The 13,693-nt window shown below is 34.5% G+C and overlaps 1 pseudogene; it reads right to left on the reverse strand.

The window, feature by feature from the left end:
- Positions 1-2,084: 2,084 nt before the first annotated feature.
- On the reverse strand, positions 2,085-3,245 carry LOC111543521 (annotated as a pseudogene).
- Between the last annotated feature and the right edge of the window lie 10,448 nt (positions 3,246-13,693).

The following is a 13,693-nucleotide window of genomic DNA, read 5'->3' on the forward strand; positions in this document are numbered from 1 at the left end:
TACCACTGTGTATAATTGTGTATTTACCTGACTTCCTGACTTTCTCCTCTACTGGAAAACAAGCTCTCAGCAGCAGGAACACTTTCATGCATGTCTGTATTTCTAGAAACTTGCAGTGTGCATGACCAGTAGTGTGTACAAAATAAAAAATATGTTAAATAAATTAATCATTCGTTATATAACACTTCATATTCTCATACAAAAGTTCAAAGGAGACATATTAAAGGTAAAAAAGAAGTAGAGAAATATCTTTCAAAGTAAAGTCAGAAAACTTCAAATGTGAGGGGTTTTCTTGGACAAAGCTGTACATAATGCCTCCCTACTTTAATTCAAAATGCATCCTACCATATAAAACTTGCTTTCTTAAAAGTCAAGAATTAAAGAAAACTTAACTTTGTTTAAATCAACCTCAGACATTAATTTTACAGTTTTCTATGGTGCATCTATTGGCATATTGTAGAATTAATCAAGGTACATGCACTTTGGGAAGTTCTTCACTTTGGTGAAGCATGACATTTATTTTTCATACATAGAAATAGCTAGGAAGGGAAATGTGATGTTTGTCTTTCTTAATTAAGAAATAAATACCTCAAAAGGGCCAATTTTGAATACATATTAAAAGAACATATATAGGAAGCAAAACATATATAGCAACGTATAATGAAGTATTAACACCTCTGACACATATTTTTATATCTTATCACTGTCTATACCAAACATAAGTGATGAAGCCTAATGAGGATACATGTGTATATCCTCAAAATTCTTAGAACTGTGTTAGGAAATTTGCTCTTTTGTTACATGTTGCTGGCTTTTACTTCCTCGTCCTCATTTTTATTATTTCAGTATCTTAGCTTATAAAATTAAATAAAGTGTTAGTGGAGGTCGTAAGGATTCTGTTTCAAGTAACATGAATACATGTTACTGACAACCAATTTACATAAGCATTCTTTAATTAATAGTCCTATATTAGGCAAATGTTCTATTTCCCATATCCGTAAGATTAAAAAGCAATTTAAAAACTAACAGTGTGATTGAGATTTTTGACTATACTTATTCTGCTTGAGATAATTGATGAATATCAAATAGAATAACAAATAGAATAGAGTAACAAATAAAACAAATAGCCCAATCTTATGGAGGAAGAGGCATGATGTCAGCTTGGAGAGTATGCAGTCAAATTCTTGTTCAAGAGTAAAGAATGAATACATTAATGTATTTTTATGGAGAATGGGACAGAAGAGAATGAACAAGATAAATTTAAATAGTATGGGGTAAGATTTAAAGAAAGAAAACTAAAAAATATATGAGACTATTTTTGTTGGAGTAATTTCTCTGATCTGCTTGTGCTGTGAGTCTCAGTGTCACTATGGAGATTGTAACTTCTTTCAGATTAACATTATGTAGCATTATCAACACAGAGATATTTCAAGAAATATTGAGAAGAGCATATTCTTGGAGACAGGTCAGCAGTCATACATTTTAAGGTTGCATTAGAATTTGCTTTCACAGGCCGGGCGTGGTGGCTCAAGCCTGTAATCCCAGCACTTTGGGAGGCCGAGACGGGCGGATCACGAGGTCAGGAGATCGAGACCATCCTGGCTAACACTGTGAAACCCCGTCTGTACTAAAAAATACAAAAAACTAGCCCGGCGAGGTGGCGGGCGCCTGTAGTCCCAGCTACTTGGGAGGCTGAGGCAGGGCGGGCGCCTGTAGTCCCAGCTACTTGGGAGGCTGAGGCAGGAGAATGGCGTAAACCTGGGAGGCGGAGCTTGCAGTGAGCTGAGAACGGGCCACTGCACTCCAGCCTGGGCGACAGAGCGCACAAACTGAACTACACATTCAAAAAATATTCCTAATCTGGATAACAGAAAGAAAAAAAAAGACGAGTTAAATGGCAAAAAATATTTTCCCTTCTCACAGGTGGATATTGAAGTGGACCCGATTTGGTTTTCTTTTTAAAAGGTCTTCAAAAGAAAAGCTGTTTAAAACCTATTTAAAAAAAAATATATATATATATATATATATATATATATATATATATATATATATATATATATGGTTTACTAAACTACTAGTCTCCATCACCATTTTCTCTTTTCTGTCTCTTTGTCTGTTTCTTCCCTTGCTCTTTTCACAGGTCCCGTTGCACCATTTTAATTGTCACTAGCAAATTTCCTTTACTTGCTCAGAAAGTATAATTTTCTTTTAGCAGACCCAGGCTGTGAAACTTTATTATGCTTTCCTTTACCTTTAAATCTGCGACCTTTTGACCTCCATTTGTTTAGGGATTCTTGTTGGTCTTCTATACTTTTTTTTCAATGCTTCTTTTTTCAACTCTCCTTCTAGTACTTTTCATCTCACTTCTTTGTTCCTTATTCGTAGGTTACCATTATTTGCATCTTTGGCTTTACCCAATGTTTCCTTGGCTTTTTCTTTAAATAGAATTATCCCCTCTTTTACTCCTCTGACAAAGTGTATCCATTTTATTTCACCATGATTTGAGAAAAGGATGTGTAAATCTTCTCTGTAGGTCTGATCATCTAAGTCATCTGAAAATTTCAGCAAGCATCCAATCTTGTCTTCTAGAGATTTCATTTCAGCATCTTCCTCATTTAGCTCTTAACTTAGCTTACACTTTATTTGTTTTCTTTCTACTTCTTTTTTTTTTTTCAGAGTAATTTTCCTTGAAAAGTATGAGCAAGTCTGTGTTTTTGTGCTTCTGTTCAGAGGTACCTACAAACTTTTTAGCAGATTCAATGCTATCAAACACAGCAAAATTCAATCTCTTAAGTAAGTTATCCAATGTTCTTCCCATCTGAATATTTAGTGCTTAACCTTTGTCTTCTAACCATTCTTTTATGTCATCAAGAGTTGCATCAGTTGGGAAGCCTTTAATACAAACAGATATGTTTTTGTTGTTTTTACATCATTTTTATACGCATCAGTCACTTCACCGAAGGGATTGCTTTGAGACCTTCTGATTTTAGTTTTATCTTCACTGGTTTCCATGAGTTCTGCCTTGGATTTGCTCAATGATTCAAAGACCATTGTTAGATGGTTCAACCTGTTGAACCATCTCATCTCCAAAGGTACCCAGCCTTCATCCAGCTTGATCTGTTTCTTTAAGAATGTGTCCCATGGAATACTGAATCTCCAAAATAATGCTAAATTTGATAACAGATTTTGGCCTTAAGGGCAGCCTCTTTTTTTTTTTTTTTTTCATTATCATCGTTTTCTCCCATTGTGGCTACCTTTAAGGTCCTGGTCCTGCAGAGCCACACCACAGGCTCTGAACAGCAACAGCAGTGTCTCCACCAATGATATTTTAATAATGGTGTCTGTTACATTAGATAATGAGTGTTGTGATTATATAAGCTGAATGGACAAATTTCAAAGTTATTGAGTACTGGAGCATACGTGTTTTGTCGGTCAGTCCACAATCATATAATCATCTGTCAATAAATCTACATCTGTTGTTTAGTTATAATATGTATGTTTATATGTGTATACATGTGTGTATGTATTACTAAAGTTGCTATAGAAACTTGTCTTTCATTAGGATTACTTTTTAACAAGAGCAAATAAATGACAGAAATGGAAACTATGATACATTTTAACAAATGTGGTTGAGAACTACTTGATTTTTTATACTGGAGGACACTCTATGAATAATTTACATCAGCTACTTTTGTTTCCATAACAACAGTTTTATAAATTACTGTGCATATTTTCAGACAATGTTTAAATACTAAGGGAGATGCCTAGAAGATAATAAGAAAAATTCATAAAATAAAAAGAAAGTGATTTTATTATAATATTCTATACCTAGTAGTTAAAGTAATACCCTGAAACTGATGTTTTAAGTAATAATAGTTAACACTGGTGAATTCTTAAAAGTGCAATTTTTATAACATCAGCTCAACAGTTCCCAACTGGTTTCTTACAATCAGTTGAAAATTATTCCAAGTAGATTGAGCAAGTCATTTAGAAAAGGATGCTAACTATATTAACCTCTATTTTCAAATTAATGAAGCTAATTTACATAACAAAATAATTGAGTGCTTTAATGATTTTTTTCAATATACATTTTCAGAGTATTCCTTTATTTAATTGTTAAAAATATAGATAATAATGTATCATTTACAAAGTCTTACCAAATCCAAGTTTGATTCAGTTAATGGAATACTGACTTTCAGAAACCAAAAGCAATCATATACTTTCTGTAATTGCAGTCATTTGAAGAAAATACCACATTTTGATATTTATTTTCCCTGGGAATTTTGTATATATCAGCACCTGGAAATTAAACAGAAGCAAAATAAGTATTTCTCTGAAGCTACAAAAGATAGTTATTTGATTTTTTAAAAATTTTTGCTACAAACCTACAATTTACATCAGAAAATGAGGAGCTTGCCAGAGTTTCCTAACTTTTTTAGGAGTTCTAGTTATTCTGACCATTGGCATTTTGAGTAAATCAACAGGATCAACTTATAGGTTGTGAATGTAAAAATCTGTTTATATAAAGTCAGAGAGCACTACCAATCAGAACCAAGTATTTTATATAGGTGAACTGATTTCTGAGGCCTACCTATTGATACTGACAGAAGACAGGGAAATTCTGGGTAGAAGACGGTGGTTCCCTGGCAAAGACCCCACCCTCAAGTCTGAAGACCCCTGGCCCCCAAATGAGGTCAGGAATTTCTGTTCGCAGGCCCAAAGAATTGCCTTTTTCCTGCTACACCCCCTATCCTGTGCCCATATTAACCCGAGACCTTAGTGGGCACAGAAACAAGCAGCTGAACAACCAGAGGAACAGAGAGGCAGGGTGGCGATGCAGAGAAAGAGAGAAGAAAAAGGATGTCTGGACACAGAATGGTGCTCAGCCAGGGGCGGAGAAGAGTCTGACCAGTGGGCTTCTGGATTCCAGGGGAAGACCACCTTCCTATCCATCCTCTGCTTCCAGCTCCCCATCCATCTCCATCTAGCTGAGAACATCCTCCACCACTCAATAAAACCTTGCCCTCATCTTTCCAACCCAAGTTTGATCCGATTATTCCAGTACACTGGGCAAGAACTCAGGCTGTCACACCGGTCCCCCTGCCCTTGTGATAAGGCAGAAGGTTTATTGAACTAATTAACACAAGCTGTCTGCAGACAGCAAAGCTGAAAGAGCGCACTGTAACACATGCCCGCTTGGGCTTCAGGAGTCATAGAAACCCACTTGTAGATGCTGCTGTGGAGCTGGAGCCCCAAAGCACTCTCCAGGGCCTCTGCACCTGCCCCTCTACATGCTCCCCCTAGAGGCTTGAGCCTCAGGGCAGTGAGGTGACCAAAGGAGTGAGCCACACCCCTATAGCACATCCTGCCAGGGAGATAAGGGAACTCTCCAGTTTCACTATCATAGAATCAAATCAGAGTAGATTCAGGAGGAACGAGTGAGAAGACAGATTTTGAAATCTTGGAGATGAAAAAAATTCTAAATGATTACAAGTGTGACTGATGAATAGCTAATGCAGAAGTCAAATGCATCTTAACATTCCGGCACCATTTTGTTTTGTGTGTGTGAGTTGCCTTTCTTCTAACATTCTCAACAACAGAGGGCATAGTGATTTGTTATTGTCAAGCTATACCATTCCACAAACAAAGTGCAGATGCAGGATGGCTGTGTAATGATGTGATAAATCAGTCAATTTGAAGCTGGCAGAATATCATTAGCATCGCTTTTATTTAATAGAGGAGAAGAGAGGCTTTTTGAAATTGATCTCTAGGTAATGACTAAAAATAATTGACTTAATATTGAATTTTACGTAGAATGATAAACTGTAAATCAGTAAAACTGCTAGTAAAAATATGAAACACTTTTAAATTTATTTTTTAGAAATTGTACAAAAAGTAATATAAAATTCAAGTTAAATAGTGTATTATTCTGGGTTCTCCAGAAACAGACACAATTATACTATTATATACAGTATTATATTTAAATATACACATTTATATTCGTATGAAAATATATGTGTTGTATTATATCTAATGAGGTATGTGTGTGTGTATGTATATAAATTACGCTTATATGATTTCCTAGAAGGAACTGGCTTATGTGATTGTGGAGACAGAGCAGACAAGCTGCAGACCCAGGAGAGTATATGGTATAGTTTCAGTACAAGTCCAAAGGTCTGCGAACCACAGGAGGTTATGGTGTAAGTTTCTAGTCCAAGTTTGAGACTGAAGACAAAAGAAGATCAATATCCAAGATTGCAGATGGTCAGGAAGGGAAAAATAATTCTTTCTTTATTCTGTTCAGGTCTTCCACTGATTGTATGAGGCCCACCTACACTGGGGAGGTCAATATGCTTTACTTAATCTACTGATTCAAATGTTAATTTCATCCAAAATCACTCTCACAGACATATCCAGAAATACTATTTCACCAAATATTTGGGCTAAAAACTTTGGCCCAGTCAGGTTGACACATAAAATTATCCATCACATATAGCATGGCCTTATCACAGTATTTCACATTTCATATAATGCATATACTCTTATTAAGTGTTCTGAGAACATTTTTAGCAATGTGGTACCAGTTGCTTAAATGATATTATGCAAAACTTTTTTTCCCCTTTTTATCACCAAAGTGTATTAATAATATTGTTAACTACCTGCCATAAAATATATTTTACATAGTTTCAACACTATAGAATCTCTAATCTGATGCCAGTATTTTTATCTGATTAAATATTACATGCTGCTTGTATATACATATTTATAATTAATAAAATGTGTGATGAAAGATAGAGAGAGAAAAAGGAGCTACGTGCTGTCAAGTTTCAAGAAGATTGTGCTCTAAGTGTTTTTTGTATTCTGCCAGTTATTTCAAACTTAGAAAATAGTTAATAAAGCTAATTTACCATAATAAAATATGAAACAATGAGATACAAGGTGGTTGGTTTCAAAATAGTACCACAAAAACAAATTTAATCCGTGTTGTAGCCAAACAGAAATACTGTTAGCACCAAGTTCTAACTCTCATTCATTACTTTATCTATGGAAAATGCGTGCAGAGCTCTGCATTTTACTTCATATTTAATTTACGTAGTGTCTTTGTCTGCAAAGTTCAAGAGAGCCCTCTAAGATTGAAAGCAATATTCCTTTTGTTCTAAATTGTTACTACTGTATACTTCAGTTGATTTAATGGAAAAAAACAAAAGCTGGAATTGGAGCTACGGCATGGGTAGGGATTTCCTACTTTTGTTTTGGATTATCTTCTCTTGGGATCTAACAGAAGATGAGTATTTCTAGTTAATGACATCATGTACTCTGGTAAAGGAGCAGAATCAAAACTCTTGTACTGGATAGCAGCTGCCACCTCCATAACTTATTTTGCTAAAATGATTATGATTCAACTTCATGTAACTAAGAAAGATAATACAGTGGGCAATAGATCTACACATCTAATATGTAGGTAAAAGAAATTTACAAAAAAAAAAAGTGTTGTAAAAGCAAACAAAAATCCTGTTTCCAATGAGCCCTGCTTCTAGTGATAGGAACAGAAGAGACACTCCATAAGTAGCTTTAAACATCTTCTCATACTTTGCATTATTGCAGTGTTCATCTATCCTGCTGAGGTGATATACTGAGACTTGTCTTTGACTTTTTCTTGAACAATGACAAGTTGGAAGTGCAGTAGCTGACAAGCTGAAGTCTTCAACAAATCCTTTTTATTGCATTCTCCACCAGATGCATCATGCCCAGAGAGCGGATACTTGACTTCCCATGACTGTATTGGGGAATGAATAAGGAATTTTTGAGTCACTAAAGGAATTTAGTTCCTGCTATTTCCTTCATATATCTACTGTTTAGACTGATACTAACAGTATTTTAACCCATTTAAATGGTTTTGAAAAAAAAAAAATGCCTTCACCGATGTTCGTCATGTAACTTACTTACCATGAGTTGATAACATCATGTAATGAATTATTTTTAACTAAAGAATCAACTCAAAGCAGAAAGTTGCATTGGAATTTATATTTTAATAGCTGGCAATGGCAGCAGAGTGTGAGGGAACTAGCAAAAGATAGAGAAATAATTGTTTCCTTAAAAGATGTGAGATTTAGAAAACAAAAGAGAACCTCGAGCACTCAGGGTTCTGAGAGATGATACAGATCCCAGGCCCAGGATGGGCAGTAACTTTATTTAACCAACTAGACTGGAATACAATAAAAGATTGATGTCAGGATAGCAAATAGCTGTAAATCTTAAGTAAAAAAATGTTCATGATCAAGTAGCTCTGGCTTTGTATATAGTCATTACTGCCTATTTTTATTTGGTTGAGAGATTGCCTGGATTACATGCTTGTCAATTATTGAATCTGAATATTTAAATGTAAAAACAGAAACACGTATCATAGTAAATTTCAGTAAATCTTTTCTTCCCTTCCTCCTTAAGCATGTAGTAAACATGTTCAGGGATCTATGCTAACCACTTGCAGATGAATATATATACATATATATGTTCATATATATATACATGCATACATATATATACACATACATCAGTGGTTCTCAATCTAAAATAATTTTGTCCCTCAGGAATATTTTGTAAATGTTTGGAGATGTTTTTTATTGTAATTGCTGGTGAGGAGGTGCTACTGGCATCCAGTAGGTAGAGACTAAGGATGCTGCCAAACATCCTACAATGCACAGCACAACCTCCCACAACAAATAATTATCTAGTCCAAAGTACCAGGAGTGCCAACTGCTGATGCTTATAGACTAATGCATCTAAAGAACTATGCACTATAAGACTGTAATAATATTTTTTAAGTACCATTTTATTTATTGTCTTAGTTTTTTTGGAGGAAATCTATCCAATTATTTCTTATAATTAACTACTTAGCCAATCCATGCAAAAGGAAACTGAAATCTCAAACCTTTTTTGATAATTTTTACATAAAAAATGATAATTACGTTTGTCTGAAGGACCCAAAATAAATTGAAATGATTCTTGGAGGATTATGTCAAGTTCAAGATATCTTTTCGTTACCATGAAGTTTGATTTATTCCAATTATGAAAGTGAAGTGACACCATGTAAAATACATGTCTGGTAAGAATAAAGGAAATTCAAAAATTCATTCTCTTTCATTTTAGTGCAAAATACTTTAAGAGAATACAACGTGAGAATCACATAAAACTTATTTGGAATTGTTGGCACCATGTCATTATGCTATTAATGACTCATCTATTTTAACACATACTGATGTAGATAGAATTAATTAGGATAGTTCATTACCTACCTGTGATTATTTAGAGACATTTTAAAAGAATTTATATTTAAGACTATTTCCCCAACTGACAAGCCACAAAGTATCTAAATTATTACAGGGATTCATTTTTTTTTTTTTTTTTTTTTTGGCCTATGGCTTTTCATTTCATGATTATCTATTTAAGCAAAAATATCCCAGAGCAAAGATGTAATAATATTAAGAAAACAGCAACTTAGTATAATTTTTTTTGGAAGGAGGATTAGTAGACAATCACTTCTAAAGATCCAGAGATAGAACACAGAGCAGATAAACACTGATAATGTCAAAAGAGAGCTAAGTAAGCTGTAGAGCTGACTGTGGTGAAGAATACCTGGGCCAGGTCGTCAGGTATGCACTTTTCACAAAGTATGTTTTAGTTTGGATTCTGACCAAAGCAGACCCTAAGACACAGAGTTAAGTAAAAATAGGTAATATAACTAAAACAATGGGCAATTAAGGCAAGGAAAGAAGAAAATACAATAAGGGGTGCATTAACAAGCATGCAACTGGTATGAGAAATTAGGGTTCACTTTATTGGAAATTCTCTAGGGGACTATATAAGCCATGCCTTAATATTTTCACCCTAATAGACAGAAAATGTGAACTATCTATCCAATCAAACACTTTTATTTTCCAGAATACCTTCCCCATAAGCTGAGGTTTCTCCTGTGGTATTAGGCAAGGAAAAATCATCAGGCACAGACATAAGTAATACATATCCAGGCAATGTCTACCACAGCTTTAGAGGAACCCGGGGTGGCACAAAGAAATAGGGGGCAGACTATCAACAAAACTTATTATGGGCTGGGTGTGGTGGCTCACACCTGTAATTATAGCACTTTGGGAGGCCAAGATGGGTGGATCACCTGAGGACAGGAGTTTGAGATCAGCCTGACCAACATGGCAAAACCCCATCTCAACTAAAAATACAAAAATTAGCTGGACGTGGTGGCAGGAGCCTGTAATCCCAGATACTCAGGAGACTGAGGCAGGAGAATTGCTTGAACCCGGGAGGCTGAGGTTGCAGTGAGCGGAGATCACACCACTGCACTCCAGCCTGGGCGACAGATCGAGACTCCGTCTCAAAATAAATAAATAAATATATACATACATAATTTTTAAAAACCTACCTGAAATATTGAATATGCTCCTCAAAATAACTATTTCAATTTAAGAAGCAGGAAAACTGAAAAACTGAAACACAGTTTGGTAAGAAAACTGAAGTTCACTGTTGTTAATTAGCTTACTGTCAATTCCCATAAGCTTATAAGAGCTGTAGTGAAGTTTGAAACAGAGATACCCTAGCCTGTAATCACATGCCTGTGACTTTGCATGAAATGCACTAAAGATACAATGAATACTAGTGCTACATCAAGGTAACACTGGGCTCCTAACTGATGTGAAATTGAAAAATATATTGATTTAAGGAATTAGATAAAAATGCTGAGAACAGGGTAACATTTTGTTCAAGGATAATTCAAAAATATATAGTACTTAAAAATACATGTGAAGGATTGGCCATACAAATTTCTAAGTGCTAATTCTTTTAATGCTACTGAAAAGATCTTGGAGACAGAAGAGTTCTGTAAAATCAAGTTACCTGCTACCACCATTTGATTTCAAGAAAAATTAAAACCACAGCAGTGTCTTTCTAGCCTCTCAAAATATAAGAATTAATACATATTCTCTCTGGAAAGAAGAAAAAAAGAAAATTATATAACAGGAGGCAGGGCCTACCAATGAGCATTGCACACACATATAGAAATTCTACACATGGTGAAAAGAAATTTGAGGAGAAATAAATATATATATATATACACACATACACACACACACATATATATACACATATGCATACATACATACACATATGTGTGTGTGTGTGTGTATATATATATGAGAGAGAGAGAGAGGGAGAAAGAAACCTGATGCTGATTCTGAGATAAACTAATCTAAGACAGAAATTAACAATGTTGAAAATAATCGGTGACGTAGTAAACACATGGCAAGGGAATGAAGGAAGAATACAGCAGCATTTATAAAGAGAATCACTGACAGTTCAGGAACTCATTTTTTCTCCCTAGTTTAGTAGCTCAGAAGAGAGCCAGCACAGCAGGTCTATGTTAGGTTAACAAAAGACCTAACTGTGCCTGGCTTATTGTATTTCAGATTATGTCCTCCAGGCTCATCCATGTTGCTGACAATAGTAAGATTTCATTATTTTTCATAGTAAAATGATATTCCAGGTTGGAGGGCTATTTGAAGGAGGATAGGAAGAGGTTGGTAAATGAATTCAACATGATAGAAGGAATAGATCCTAGTGTTCTACAGCACTGTAGGGTGACAATAAGTAACAATTTATTGTATATATTCAAATACCCAGAAGAGAGGATTTTGAGTGTTCCCAACACAATAAATTACAAATGTTTGAGGTGATGAATATGCTAATCACCTTGATTTCATTATTATAGTATATACATGTATCAAAATATTATACTGTACCTCATAAATTATACATAATTATGAGTCAATTAAAAATAATGATAATGAGATGTAAAAATCCTTAAGGCAGGAAAAAAAAGCAGGTCTTTAATAGAAATGTTTTGCTTTGATATGGCTTTTTAATCATTCAACATATGAACTATAATAAGCAGCCCTGGTTTCCTCTGGCTTGGGTGGTCTTTGAAAACTATTTTGCATGTGGCCATGGAAAGTTGCAGTGCTATGCTGCAGCAGCTGTGCCAATGAAATGAGTCAGAAACTGTTTGGAAACTCAAGACCATGACAGAAGCACAATTGTTTTTTTTCATTTTTCCTGTTTCAATTAACCACAATCCCAAACTATGTAAGATATTTTCCGATAAGCCAGTACAGAAAATGGTATCAAGAGTGCAACACATTTAAGGCAGATTTGAAAGTCTTTCCATTTCTAATGCAGATCTACTTAATATGTTTCACATGTAAGTAAACCAAGTGGATTTTATTTTCATTTTAATTGCTAGCACTGGCTGTTTTAAAAGACAAACTATTTTTTGATAAAACCAATTTTTCAGATACTAAAATAAATTACACTGAAGCATGCAACCTTTTGAAATCTATTTTTTCATTGTCAATATAGTACATCCCATTATTTCAGATCTTAAACATAATTAAATGTCAGAAAATGTCAGTGAGTTATCTTTCAGTAATGATTTGCTAATTATTCTACTTGGGTACTTTAAAAAATCTTTAGATACTACAGTCTTTTCTTTCAAGATCTTCAAGTTTGGTAAGTTTAATCATTAAAGAAGCTTCTGTTCCTCTGGTAGGGTCTTTATTTTCTGGTTCAACCTACTAGATAGAAGACAACACATAAAAATGAACCAAGAAAAGTTGAAAAATGTGCCTTTTCAATTTGTTTCTTCTTTGGCCACTCTCTCTCAGCCCTAGAGGCAATAGCTGCTTTCCACATTTGCTATTTCATTATAGTTTTGGATTATCTTTTTCATCTTTTTGTCATAGTTAATAGTTGACAGTTTTGTATATTTCTCTTGTTCAGATTAATGAGGTCTCCTGTCCTGATTGGACTCTGAGAAATGCACTCTTCTTTTTGCCTGGTATCTTCTTCCCCTTTCTATGCTCCAACAAGTTACAACTGAAAATTGTTCCCAGGCCCAAACCCCCACTTTATCCCTCTGGGCTTCAAGCAAAATCAGTTACTTTTAATTTTTTATTCACTGTGTTCACATGTTTAGAATGCTCATCCAATTATATCGAAGTGCTCTGCATACACATTCCTCACTCATTACATGTGTAGCTTCTATATAATACAACCATGTCTTTTTGTCTTTGTTCCTCAAATGGTGAACATAATGCCTAGAACATAATAGATACCTAATAGTGTTTTATAAAGAAAATTGTGAAAAAAGCATACATTCACTAACAACAAAACAAGTCCCTTAGGCAAGCCATTTTAATCTGAAAGGGTCATCAAAACGAGCATTAGATGTTTTGGAATTAAATGTAACATCTCACAATATTTAGTGACGCTTTATAACATAGTGTGTATTTCTTCCCTGTTTTTATTTTTTATTGTAAAAAACATTTTGAGACTCCTCTTGGACAACGTTAAGTCCTTGCTTAAGAAGCTGTTATTTTACTTTTTAACAATAAACGGAAGTGAGTAGATTGTAAAAGACTGAAATATGTCAGTTTTCTTTTCTTCCAGATGCAAGAAAAATATTAGTATATGTGTATCATAATGTGTATTTCCAGGTCCCCAATACATAGTAAAGTCTTTTCTTTCCTCCTCGGATCTATTCAGAAAATGTAAATGTCTGTTAATCTTTGAACATCTTTGGATTGCAGCTATTTAATATGTCAAAGTTCTACTAGCCAACTTGAATTCAGTG

Source organism: Piliocolobus tephrosceles, chromosome 2, assembly GCF_002776525.5.
Source record: "Piliocolobus tephrosceles isolate RC106 chromosome 2, ASM277652v3, whole genome shotgun sequence".
Taxonomy (NCBI): Eukaryota; Metazoa; Chordata; class Mammalia; order Primates; family Cercopithecidae; genus Piliocolobus; species Piliocolobus tephrosceles.